The sequence below is a fragment of the Anser anser genome (genome assembly GCF_964211835.1).
Source record: "Anser anser genome assembly, chromosome: 4".
Lineage (NCBI taxonomy): Eukaryota > Metazoa > Chordata > Aves > Anseriformes > Anatidae > Anser > Anser anser.
The window spans coordinates 45556145-45570415 of record NC_139724.1 but is presented as its reverse complement, the minus strand read 5'-3'; the positions used below and the strand labels follow the sequence as shown (position 1 = coordinate 45570415).

General features: G+C 37.2%; 1 long non-coding RNA gene across 1 annotated transcript in view; it reads right to left on the bottom strand.

The window, feature by feature from the left end:
* Positions 1 to 4242: 4242 nt before the first annotated feature.
* The window catches only part of LOC310899535, a 47783-nt gene continuing 37754 nt past the window's right edge, over positions 4243 to 14271 (bottom strand). Inside the window, exons 8-9 of the long non-coding RNA XR_014584367.1 lie at positions 9650 to 9794; positions 4243 to 6396 (exon numbers count right to left, since the gene is read on the bottom strand). This is a non-coding gene — a long non-coding RNA (uncharacterized lncRNA). The remainder of the gene's footprint in view (positions 6397 to 9649; positions 9795 to 14271) is intronic.

Sequence of the window (14271 nt, the reverse complement as noted above, 5' to 3'; positions counted from 1 at the left end):
TGAAGCAGAGCCATAAGATAGATTTCACTTTTTTAAGGTGGAGAATGAAGAGCTAGCTATTCCTCCCGGAAGCATCAAGAGTTTGTGAGAAAGGAGAAGATGCAGGAAACTTTGTGCACCTCTCCTTGTGGGTGATGCCAAGTTCACCACCAAACCTGAGGGATCAGAAATACTCAAGATAGTGAGGTGTGACATGACATCACTGTTTCAAGCATTCTGAGATCATTGGCTTTGTATGCATATGTTGAAAATACATGCATGAAAATACATACTGAATTAAAGAAGTATGAAGGAAATATCAATTTACAAGATAGTCTCTCTTTTTAATGGGTTATTTGAGCTTTAGCCCATTTTTCATCAAAAATTTATGTCAAATTTGCAGGACAGGAGGATTTTATTAGTATTTTAACAGAAATTTGTGTTAGATTTAAAAAGCCAGTGCCGTGCTATCCTGTGCAGCATCATTCATTTCTTCTTTCTGCTAACTCTGGGTAAAGAATTTAATGACAAAAAAAAAAAAATTTGATCTGATTTTGTGAAACTATGACTCTCCTTACAAGCAGGACACTCACCAGGGCAGAGTATCCTTTTAACAAAAATTAGGAAAATGATTCTGAAATTGTTGAGATTTTGTACTGCGACAAATATGTCATACTGAAGGATATTGAGCATCAATAGTCATGACATCTATGGATTATCCTATCACGTGTTATCCCGTTGCTTTTCAGGATATTTCACTGAATGAATGAGAACAAATCAACTGCAAACTCGCACAGAGAAAACACACAAGCTGTAGCTGTCAGTCTCCAACTGCCAGTGACTAAAAGGGCAAAGGACCCCTATCCAGTGCCACCCCCAGTATTCCTTACGAGTGAGCTCCTTCTGCAGCCCTTACTTTTGTCAGCTCCTTTCTGAGAGCAGCATTAGAAGTTTCTGGTTTTCTCACTTAAAGTTTTCTCTGTATAGAATGCTTTCATCTGTCCATCCCCTCTCTGACAAATAGAAATGACCCCTGACCTCTGCTGCCAAATCAGACAGCCCTTCCTGTGATTGCTGAAAAAGTACCTTTACGGCTTTTGGGGGGAACCATGGTATATTTTAGGGAAGCCTTTAACATTACTTTACCTTGCACTGCAGAATCCCCATTGAACAGCAGCAGTAACATTATTTAGAATACCGTGAAAAGGAAGAACACTTCTAAATATCTTGAATGGTGGCTTGTTAAAGACTTGAATTTCATGATGTTGCCCCAGTCCTCTTTTTGTTGATATTTTTTGAGTCTTTTCCATAACTAGGGTGTTGCTGAAAAATAAATGTGAGATACAAAGAAATAAAATAGAGCAAGTAACAGGATCCTGCCAGCACTGACCAGCTTTGACAGCCTAGTGCACTTTTGAATTTATATTTTCAGCCTGTCCTTCTGTAGGTAGCCGTAGCTCTTTGCTTTTATGCTTTAGCTTGCTCGTGCATCACTTCCATGCCCCGTTACCACCCACCTCACTGTTCTCTCTAAGCAGTTCCATTTGTACCTAAAGCATTGTGGAAACAATGGCCAGAACTAACCAGCCTGCCTGAAAGCATGACAAGCTATGTTTTTCTGATAGTGAAATGTTGGGTCAAATACTGCTCTTTGTGCCCATTACAACTGTGCGTTTAAGGAGAAGAATTCTTTTAAGAGTTGCTTTTGCCATTCTTGTGAGTTGGAAGCAGCAGTGGCATTCTGCTGGCTTCTGCTGTGTAATTTCAATATGCAACAATCTCTCCGAGTTGACTAATTTGGAATCTCTGCACGCTTTGCAGTTTCAAGATAATTTGATCTGAATTGCAGTTTCATGTAAATGTTTTGGCAGCAAGGAAAATATCCTCAGCATTTCCACTTACAACTTCAAACCCAGTAAGGATTTTACATGCCAGCAATAAAAGAGAGTGATAGGCAGGTTAAAAATCATTAGTTCCCCTCTCTGAAACGGATATTTTCCCACTGAAAGATTTGAAAACAAATCTACTTCCAACAGGTTATTTCTGTCTGAATGTGGTAGCAGCCACACCTGCGCCGCTCTCTTCTGCTGTGGGCAAGCACTGTCCAAGAAAGCTTGCAGGAATACAGACCATGCTCGCTTCACCCCACAGCTGTGGGGTAAACATGAGACATGATGTCTGAAGTGTTAAATAATGGAAGGAAGTGAACGGAGAATGATAACAATAGTGACAGGGAAATTTCTCAAGTGGTCCAAGAAGGTAGTCTGGTGGAGGCTGGATATTTGATTATGCATGCTTTGGATAGCCACTCTTCTCTATTTGAATAATACATGGGAACCAAGAGTTGTTTACTTTAAAATATCAAAATGACCACATTCTGAAAATAAAACCTTAGAGTTTCAACTCTGCCACCTCTAGCAAAGCCCAGTGGGAGGGATAGGATTGCTGAAGCCAGGGGAGGCCTCCCTTTTTGTATTTGTTATCATTGAACAAAATCTGAAGGCATCTTCCTTTGCTGAGAGCAGGAAATAATTTCTATGCAGCTCCGGGGCCGTGCAGAGGTTATGGTGCCCGTTTCACTTGCAGTGTTAAAAAACGCAATGCTTCAGGATCCCACAGGGGCTGCACTGAGTCACCCAACACCAGACAAGGGAAACAAAAGAGCACATGTAGAGCAGAATGTTTCCGACTTACTAACAGATGAAAATACAGTGCTCTTTAGCCATCTCCTCTCTCTGATGCTCTCAGATTCAACTGGTTATTTTCCACTACTGGGGAGATTTCCTAGGGATACATTTGAGAGGGCATAAGGCAGCAGACCAACAGTTCCAGCCAAAGTGTTCCTGTTAATTGGCAATTGCTTTGGAAACCTCAACATGAACATTATGAATCAATGTATTTTCAGCCTCTGCTCCAAATCTGCTTGAAATTAGGAGCCTAAAGCTTTATGGCGATAAACTCTCTATTGAGAATGACTAGTGTACGTGTTGTCTACATGTTAACAAATGCAACCAGGCTTCTGCATTTCTCTGAAAAACACCAAGTATGGGGCACCTGACATTTATATAATGCAGTGTTCAGACGTCGACATCTGGGAGACAGATTGCAGCTGCCACCCCAGTCCCAGGACGAGGCAGCCTGGCAGTGTCAATAGCTGAGAGGTCCCTGCCTTATACAGAGTGAAATGCAGTGTTACAGGCTTCAGTAGCAAAGTTCTCTATGGCTATCATGCTTTGCCCAGGGTGCATCTTTATTCCCCATATATGGAAGCAAATATTTTGACAGAACAAGTGTGATTTTTGCTAATCAGAGGATATGTAGTCACTTAGACAATTTGTAACATTTATACAATGCATAGCTCAGATTTATCTTGCACAGATCTTATTTTTTCTGTGCAAAGTTGATTGTTATGCAGACTCTGAGGACTGTTAAATATTGTTTGAACAACTTTTACACAGTATTATGAGTAGCGTGTTTGGAAAGGACTTTGAAAGAGATCTGGCTACAACCTTAGGGCAAGCCTCCCAAACTAAAACAATTGACTAGGTCTGTATTGATGTGGCAAAACTGCATTTTTTCATGTCTGTTAGCCTACTGTAACCAATGTGTTCTTCTCGTTATGGATCCAGTTGAACACCTTGAGCCACCATGAGCTTTGGATCTCATAGCCTCCTCCACTTTCTCCCTTGTTTGAATAGAAGAAACAAACAGTGCATTAGATACCAAATGGCTTGCTATGGTGCTGTTTGCTTTATCAAGTGCAAACAAAGCTGTCAGTTAAATGCCCTGCTCATTTCAATCCCCTCACCATTACCCTTGTGCTTTGCAGAGAACCTGTCTCACATCTGCAGGCTTGAGAGCCTTTCCCTGGCAAGCTGTATCCAGATGTGTGGCTGCAACATTCCCGTTAGCGTGAGAGAGATGGGAATCATGCTGTGACACGGTGCTGAAGTCTCCAGCATCCCCAAGACCCGTCCATAGTCACTTCTTCATAGTTTTCTCAGCCTTGCCTGGGTTTTAAGGTGCCAAGCCAGGAACATGAACCACATTGGGGTTCATCCCACAGGGGATTTGCATGGGATGTATGTGTCCCCTGCACTGTCCCAGGGAGCACTGAACTGGTGGAAAATAAAAATAAAAAATTAAAACAAACAAACAAAAAAAAGAACTTTCCAAAGGCCCATTTTATTCTTTCTTAGTCTTTGGCTTTACTCTTTCTGAATTGATGTTCTTTTCAATGTTAACTTCTCTTCATCTATCCTTTTAATACATCTGTCAGAGCCAACTGGGGAAGATGTTAAGAAATCTTCTCTCCCATTGCTGAGTTACCAAGAAATCACGATGCTTTTGATCTTGGTTATCTGGGAGCTCTTCTTCCACAGATTGTATCTCGGCAGAAAACCTAACAATCTGTTTGTGCTTACCGGGGAAAAGATACTGTTGCCTTGCCAGCATAATTATATTGGTGAGTTAGGGAATAATGAGTGAGAACAGATGAAATATTTAAGTATAAATAGTCTGTTTCCATGTGCTGTGATTGTCACTAATAAGGCAAGACTGTGTGGTTTGTGATTCAGGGACAGGATGAGGAACCAGGACATCTGGGTTCCTTTCCCAGCTTTACCACAGTGTATTGAAGGAGTCATAAAGCCTCTTTGTATCCCATCAGTTGGAAGTGGATAATAACACTCCAGGGGCTAATTCTTTAATGCTGTAGTTTTCAGATGTGCAAAGGGAAGAGCGATACATGTGTACAGTTTTTGCACACCAGAAAACAGTCCAACTAAAACTTTAAATCTAGATACCCAGAAAGTTTTTCAATAAACTTGTCCTATCTTGACTTCAAGAATCTGACCCCCATTGCTATATCATAACAATGACAGAAAAAAAAAAAAAAAAGTAGAGGAAAATTAGAAACAATACAAAATTTTGGAACAAAATCCTGTCTGAAAGTATGTGATTTTAAATTTTCTGCGATAAGTTTTTTTGGGCTTTACATTCAAGCCTTTATTATTATTATTACTATATATATCTAAAATGGTTAGAAAAACAGCAGAGGTACTATGTACCTACTGGGGAGATGTCAACGATATCCTCAGAGACTGAAATGTGCTCATTTGCTCAAAGCCTACAAACTACTTAGGCCTTAACTCATAAGGTTTAGTAGGATTTAATAAGGACCTACAGAGACCATCTACAAAGGGACACATTTCCCTCAGCCAATATGTATTTTTGCTTACTGCAGCTGTAACTAATATTTCACTAAACCATAGATTAAAAACATGTAATTAGTATAAAAGTAATTAAAGCCAAATTTCATCCTACCTAGGATTTAATAAGCACATTCACTGTTTAAGTTGTAGTGGAAAAGAGATTTTAAAAAAATATTAATACGCATATGCTAGCAAAACATCTTGAAAGTAAAGTGTTGCTTCTTTGGCTGAGGAAGAAAAAAAACTAAGCTAGGGATTTAAAAAGCTTTGAGATTAAATCATGAGAATATTTCCTTTGGGGTGAGTATTATACTCTTTTAGGTTTTCTAGTGGTCATTTGAAACAATTTTAGTAGTAAAACCAACAATATGCCATGCAATATGTATATTTTTTCCTACTGATGGATGCTGGGCATCAGATTGCTATGTCTACAACAGAAAGTTAAGCAGCCCAGCTGGGCTACAGTTGGTAACAAGGGCAAGGTTTTGCTCTAAATCACTGAAGCTGGATAATGCTAAAGCTGCAGTTGAAATACTTAAAATGTAGTAAAACTTCAGACTGTTTTAAAAGAGGTTGATGGCTACGTTTAAGGAAAATTGGCTTCAGCTTGTTGATTTTATCTCATTTGAGAACACTTTTAAGAACAGTTTAGTCACTCCAATATTGGTTTAGAAGCAATCTTATGTAGGGATAATTAGCTTTTCATCGTCATTCTAGACTAATGCCATGTTTTCTGTGTTACTAAGTGAAGAGCCAATCTACCGATGCACAAGACATGCTTCTGGAATCTGCAGGGATTCATTTATTTCCTAACTGACTTTTCCCCCAAAACTGAGAATGCAAGCCCATGGATAACCAAGCCCTTCTCCTTTCCTACCCCCTAAGTGACTTGTTCCCCCCTCCCAGTTCTTCCTTTCACAAAGAAAAATGTGGGCATGTGGCCTGCTGCAAGCTCTTCAGCATGCTTGCCTGGGTCCCTACAGTGAGCAGCATCCAAGGGCTTACTACTGAGTGCTGCCAGCAGAGATGGAGCACCTGGTATTCAGAGAGGTCTACCAAGGTATGTCAGAATGGGTGAAAACTGGTGAGCTGGGTCCTATCATCACATGCATTCAGAAAAGATGCCTCAATCACCTGCAGAGTCTTAGGAAGCGAACATGCCCAGAGCTGCAGAAAATAGTTACCAGGAAGCTCACCAGCTTTTCTGAAAAAAAATAAAAAAAAAAAATGCACTCAGATTCAAAATCAACAGGGATGTGCTTTGTATCTTTGGCAGCTGTCAGCCTTTTCTAATGTTTGGACAAATGAAAAAGCAATGTGTGAAGGCTCTATTTCACATTTGCTTCGAAAGGTGACATATGCCTCACTATATGAGGAACAGAAAAAGTGTTGTAAATTCTGGTTGAATATGTTGCTTTACATTGCCATAATTTCTTTCACATTAATTTCCCTAAAAAGGCATCCTAACCCCTACCACCACCACACACACACATCTAGCTGTATATCTACGTATGTGGAGTCATTTAAATAGCTATCTTTATGTGGTGAGGCAAAGCAGCTTGAACAACCAGAAGATTTAGCAACAAAAATTCTTTTTGTATGGCATAAATCCCACTAGTAGTAATTTCATCTTGAAATGGAAAGCATAGTATTAAAGTATCTCAGCGTAAAGGCCAAATTTCCCTGGTTGCCAGTTAGACCCTACGCTTGTACAAACACAGCAGGAGAAACCTAAAATGATTTTGTTTCCTAGTGGCACTAATTCCATTGCTGGAGAAAATGTAATTATATTTATATTGACATTATAATGATAACTTTGCAGGCCAGATTCTGGTCTGTCTTTTAGGCCAGATAGAAACAAAACACCAGGAGATACCTCAGGAATTTCTGTTGCTTTGTGGTGGTATGGCTAGTGGCCTAGTTAGTAATTTCAACAGTAAGAAGAAAGTTTGGTCTGTGAAAAATATAGTTAAGATTTAATTTTGTCTTAACTATAAAAACTCTTTATTTTGTATTGAGCATAACACCCTCAAATAAACTCCATCTGGACTTTGCAATTTGCAGACTGAGGTTTTGTCCGGGATATCTGTAAAACTTGGTCAACATTGGTTTTACCATTCTTGAGCCAACCATGTACAATCCACTCTAATCCATGCTTGACCCTTTTCTATATGATCCACTTAAAACATTTTCTGTTGAAAAACTCAGATATGGGTATTAAGAAAAGAACAGCTTCCTATGCACAATATTTTTAAAGCAAATAGATCTGTATGTATGTGCAGGGTATTTTCTTCGATGTTTTTTCAGCTCCCAAATTGGAGCAGTTTCTATTTCCTAAAATGCTTCCCTGGAGATGTTTGTGTTTTTTATTAAGATTGTTTCAGCTAAGCTCAGTCTGAAAGTTTGGGCAATTCCCATTTTTCCTTTTACAAGTCAGTACTGAAAAAGACGTTAAAAATGGAAGCAGGAATGAAATGTTTTTGTTTGTTTGTTTTTTGTGTGTGTGTGTTTTTTTTTTTTAAATCCTAATGTTACATCACTATAGCCATGGGAGTGAAATAAAGGGCAGTAGAATTGAAATAATCAACAAAAAAAATATATAAATTCAGTATAATCTTTACCTTCCTATAAAGCAAAGCATTTTTTTTGTCAGTTATCGCTAATATCTATGTTAAAGCCACCCTTCCTAAATTTGCCTTCTGAAAGTTACTCACCTGGGCTTGTTAGATCACCAGTGGGAACTGCATATACTGTACCTGAAACTAACTTTGACTTAGCAAAGTAAACCAAATACTTGCCCAACTTCACACACAGTAATAATTACATGAATGTTTAGGAAAATATTGAATCAGATCATTTAAACCTACAAAACTGAGGAACAGGTACACTTTGAGAAGCAGGTGTATAGATGGATGTACCCAACTCAAGGCAGGCTGTAGAATTTATGTCTTCAGGTCTCGTGTGTGTTGCTGACTCCAGAATACATGGAGCATGTTGTGCAGGTATAAGACCTCAGATAAGCAATAAAAAATACAACAGAAGTGTTCTCATTTTCTATTTGTACAAATACACTTGATGAGGACTCTGCAGGTAAATGTGAATTGACTTTGAACAGACACAGGCTGTTATGTAAAACCATTAAACTGATCAAGCCAAGGTACAGCCAAACCTCAATATAAAAAAGTGATTTTTCTTACAGTTTCTTTTGTTTAAAAATCCTCCTTTTAGCCCCATTTTAGCCTGTGGAAGAACCCATCTGTTTCTTGACAGATCTTTTGCTTGGACAATAATGATGTTAACAACTACAGGCAGACACATCATTATTGAAGCAAAAATAGGACTATTTATGCAAATAAATAAAGAAGTTGTAACTGAGATTCAAATAGAAATTCATCACTTCTGACAGTAGTTGTGCTAGCACATTAAAAACAAACAAACAAACAAAACAAAACAAATCACCACAGTAAGATGACAAAACTACTGGGTATAGATAAGCTTCTACAAAACCACCCAAAAAATCTCTCAGTAGGGAAATTAAAATAGAAGAAAGTGCACATGACTTCAGAAAAAAACAAGGAACAAAGTATAGGTATTAGAAGTTGGGTTTAAGGTTGTTCCTTTTCAATTTTCCTACAATATTCCTTATGGAGGGATTTGCAGAGGTTAAACAATAAAAATCTCTCAATTAGGCTAAAAATAAAGTCTAAGAAATTTTCAGAAACACTGATAAGTTCTTCATGGACACTGTTTGGAACATCAGTGATATTTATCTTGTCATTTAAAGCCAGGTATAGTAAATATCAAAGAGAGGTAAAGAAATTCACTAGGAAAGACAAGCAATAAAAAGCAAGCATTCAAGATCAGATGAACTAACAAGATTTTAGAAAAACGAAAAGGTAAAGAAAATCACTTCCAAATCACTAGTCCTAGAAAGAAATATGTGAAATGTTAAATGTTAAAATGTTAAATCAAAATTACATTTGATTTGTTTGTTTCTGAAACTTAGGTGGTTCTGAGTTTACCAAACCTTGACCTGTTTTACTCTTTGTCTTCCAGTCACATAGGAAAGCTTAATCATTGCTTGAATGTAGTATAAAAACAGACTTTTATCATTCATGTTTACATTTTCTGTTCCTTTGTACACATCTATGAATTCTCCTGTCCCTTGGAAGTGTTGTCAAGTCGATGAGAAGTAATAACTGCATCAAGAGATGCATGGAAATGGAAAACCTGTGCAGACAATCCCTGGTGCACAGGAAGAGATTACACCCGTTTACACTGTAAAATGTTTTCTGTGCTATACTAAGTAAAATTCATTAGAATTAAAAACTTGTTTGTTCATAATAAAGCAAGAGATACAGTTGGAAAAAATCTTAAGAGAATTTACTAAATTTTTGTTATTAGGCTGTATTTCTTTAAAAGGAATTAGAGTATATCAAAGACATATGGATACTGACCTACACCTTGTTTTCCTGAAGAACTGGAGTCTGCCAATGGAAGTTTATGTTTCTCTCCAAGGGCTTTCTGCAGATTACGCTGTGCTCTGCACCATGTACACAATATTAAGATGTTCCCAAAAATCATCTGGGTATTTTGCAGTCCCTGGAAATAAAAGCAGAGAACTCTCATTACCTATTTTTATAACATTTCCTTAGAAAACAAACATATAATTTTAGATTTAGACGCAAATGCATACCACATTTTGCATTTGGACATATCTACATTATGCGCTGAATTGACTACAGGATAATTTATTCTGTCAAGAATTTTCTCAGTAGTGCTGGGAAATAGCAGTTCCCATAGTAGCCTAGAGCAGACACAGAGTGCCATGACACTATGGGCAAACTGAGGCCATGGCATCCCTTCAGGGATCACAGATTTTCACCTGCCTCCTGAAATCTGTGGCATCCATTGTAAACTTGGGCAGCACTCTTGGCCATAAAATACTTCTCTGGTGGTGGCTCAGATGGTGCTTCTTTTTAGGTGCTTGGTATCTCAACAGGAAATCTTGTAGAAGGTGTATATTTTAACATGTACATAATACAATGCGAGCTTAAGAGAACAATGTTGTACGAAAGAGGCTACTCATTATCAATAGAACACTAACAAGGTTAAAGTTGTTTTTGTTTGTTTGTTTGTTTTTAGTGAAAATAGCCATTTCATTGTAATAGACCTTGTAACAGGCCGTGTTTCTCCAACATAGCCCTTTTGATGCTTAGCCCAACTTGCCACCTCCCCATATCCGTGTTTTTGTAGATGGTCAGCAAAATTCCTGCTGAGGTCTACTGCCCAGGTGCATGAGTAGTCAGTGCATGTTACCATCTTACTTGTTTAAGCATATGTAAAAAAAACACAACAAAAATAAATATATATGTATATATATGAACAGAAAGTTGTTACATGCAGGAAAAAAAATTTACAAGGTATTTTAATTATCTCTGTTGTATGATAGAAGTAGCATTCCTTGTATTATGTATATAGTGCATATTATTTCTATGACAAAATGACAAAGAAAGATTTTTGTTTTGTTCGGGAGGGGTGCCACTGTGCCCAAGTTCAGGGCTGACATTGCATTTCAGGGAAGCAAAATAAAATACAAATTTCAGTTAAAGCAATGAATTTTTCACATGGAGCAGATACATGTTCACAGCAGACATAATGCTCTTGAGATGCCTTGCTGTTGTGAACAGTAATTGCCTGCTAGCAGTTTGAGACCATTGTAATCACATACTGTATACTCGGACTAAAGTCTGGCATCATTAACCTGTGGTTTTGATTGCTTATTTATCATTCTTGGTCACCCCAATATTAAAAGAGAGGCCCTTAAGGAAAATGGAAGTTCTTTCCTTAAACTAAGGAGGGAGGAATTGCAACCATTCATTGTTGATACATTAAATTTATGCATAGTACCATTTTTAGCTATTTATCCCAGCTATATTAATGTAATGTGCTATGGTACATGTGCCACTCCATCCTATTGTTTTCTTAAGGCACTTTATCAGTGTGAGATATTGCTAATTCTAAAGTCAAGGTCATACTTCTCTGGTATGAATGGTGCCACTGCCCACAAGAAAAGTTATACTGAGGGAGGGTGATTAAACTGAGGGCTGCAGGATTTCTTTTTCTCATTTAGTTCATTAAGAGAACAGCTCCAGAGCAGAAAATATTTGCAAGCTGGAACTGAACTAAATTAAACAATTAATTTCTATAAGATTGACTTTTCTTGAGAATAATGTTCCACAGCAATCAGAGCAATCAGAATATCTATTTTTTTTCTCAAAATAAATAAATAAATAAATAAAACTTGTTTGGTCAACTAAATTTAATTTTATTTTCCTTTTTCTTCTGCATTTGTTCACCAAGACTATAAAAACTGATATGTCTGTAATTAGGGTACCAGCATGGATTAGTCACTGGCCCACTGCCTCAGCTAACCATTCTGTGTGTTGCTGGGAAAGTCAGTTAAGGTAGGTTCATTTTTCCTAATTTCACCATATAAAAGAGAAGCACCTCGTTTAACCTACCATCTTATATTCCCCTACTTGCAATAAGGAGGGAGAGAAAAAGAAAGAATTTTGAACTTTCAGTGGAATCAATCACTCAGTGGTGGTGCCTCCTCCACTACCGGATAAGAAAGTGCTGGCATTTGAAACTCAGTTATCTCTGTTGAACTGAAACTTTATCACATCCCTAGCACACAGAGGAGTTATGAAGATGACTGTGGGACATTCCAATATTAGGGCAGTAAGAGGCACATAAGAGCCATTGATAGACTGTGCACTTCTTGAACTCCCTGGCCTTCGCAGCTGGACACAGCTGAGAGAGTTCGTCAGTGTTCACAGTCCAAGTCTGGAGCACAAATTGGGCTGAGCTTGCTTTTTCCATTTTCGTCAATATTGAAAATATGTCCTGTATATGGTACTTCTCTGGCATTAGCCACAGAAAGGCCTTTACAGACTGAGTCCAACACCATAACATTTTTATAAATGCTTCACAGAAGTGTACAGATTTCACAGGCTTACATTGGCTTAAACAGGAGGAATTTTATGTGCTTTACCAATGTTACCTGAGGAAATATAACTCCCAAATGGTGAGTTTTTCAAAATACAGTTATAATATGGGAACGGATGAATGTTGGCTCTGGGTCAAACTTTCTTAAAGGACAGTTAAACCATTTTAGATATGGAACTTTCACAACTTGCTTGTTCTTAACTGTAAGTTTTGCTTTTGCTGATTTTTTTTTAAACTTGTTTAGTATTTTTAATCGAATTTCTCCTCTAAGACTAAACATTAAATTGAATATTAGATTAAATGTCTCTTCTTTCATTTGCAACCACAGCACCTGGAACTGGAATCAGTTTGTATGCACATTCAGAAGTGAATTTTGAATGTTAACTGCTTTATAATCCTCAAAAAGGTCCCAGGAGGTTAAGCAAATATTACAGAAAAAATAAAGATAACAGGCACAGTAATAAAAAATATAAGTATTTGGGAAGAATGGCAGAAATCCTTTGCTTATGTATTGAAACAACCAGAGCATTAACAATAGTTCATAATTTTACAACGTTCTGGTGTACCTTTCTGCACCTAAAAAGACCACCTTCAGTTCCTAGAGTTTTAGAGATGCCTGAACTGGTTAGTGAGAAATAGAGCTTTTGTGGTAGTAGAACATTTCTTCATAGCAATGTTAAGGATTCCTTATATTGGCTTTCTTCTTCTTTTTTAAATTAAGTAAAGAACAATAATGCCTATGACATAATTCTGAAATCAACAAAATTAAATCACCACAAAACCATGGATATTGAAATCACTTTTACCCTATTTGTTTTTTACCTGGAAATGCTTAGGAGGTCAATTTTTAACACATAATTTATTCAGCCAATAATAGATATAATAGGAAGCGTCCAATTTAATTTATAACTAGTAAAAATGCACCAATGGCATGGAATAACTCTTAAGTATGAATATAACATCACCGTAACTGGCAAGTCCTAATCTTAATACACGAAGTCTAATAAGAAGCCTGTATGTGAAAGCAATCCAGTTTAATACTATGGGTTTATGTAATTTCATTTGGAATTACTTTTATATGTTTCTAAATTGAACTAGGTCTACAATATGCAAAAATACAATATACATGTTGGAAATGTATACATCTTCTTGAACGGAATAGTAGACAGTGTAAACATTAAATTTGAATCACAAAATACATCGACTTTTAAAACACATATTTTGTAGTCTATTTTTAAACATTTTGCCAGTATTTTTTTCATCACTGGAGCTGGGATAACACCAACCCTGCAGCAGTATTTCAGTGCAAGGGAGAGCGTTTTTGCACTCATTCTGCCCTGTCCAGAGTACTAGAAATTTCACAGCACTTTGATTGGAAGAGTCCTACTTTCCTTCCTAGATGAGATTTGAATAACCATCTGTGTGTTTGGATGACGGTAGAAATTAAACTGAGTATGGCAGACACTTCCTTTAGCAGTTTCCCTGTCACTAAAGGGAATGAGAGTGTAATTTTATAAGTCCAATTACAGGATGACTGTTGAGCGGCTGAACATCAAGTCAAATGCAAAGTAAAACACAAATTGGATGTATCTCAATGTAGATTGGTTTTGTCTCTTACACCTCTATACTTCAGAATTGTACTGTATCAGTTATAAAGCCTTGTTCCTGAACCAGAGAACTCATAAACCATTTATATGACATGCCAGCCTCATTAAGTAAAATGTATATAGCCTTGTTCAAAGCCTTAGTAAGTCTAAAATAAATACTCATAATCTGCAGCAAGAATTGTGATTTTCTTTTTCATTTGAACTTTTTCAAATTATCTGGTGTGCATGAGCCATCTCATTCATTCAAGTACTGCCATATCATTAGGACATGTAATTTAAAATTAATTAAACATTAAAAAATGAATTATTGAACAATACATAGGTGCTGCAGACTCCATCTGAGATAGAATTGGACATTTCTTCCTTCTTCCTGAACACTGATATCCTTAAAAAGATTTGCTGGGACAAGAATTCATCTTCTGTCAAGTCTGTATCTCCTTCATGAGGGGGCACTTCTTTAC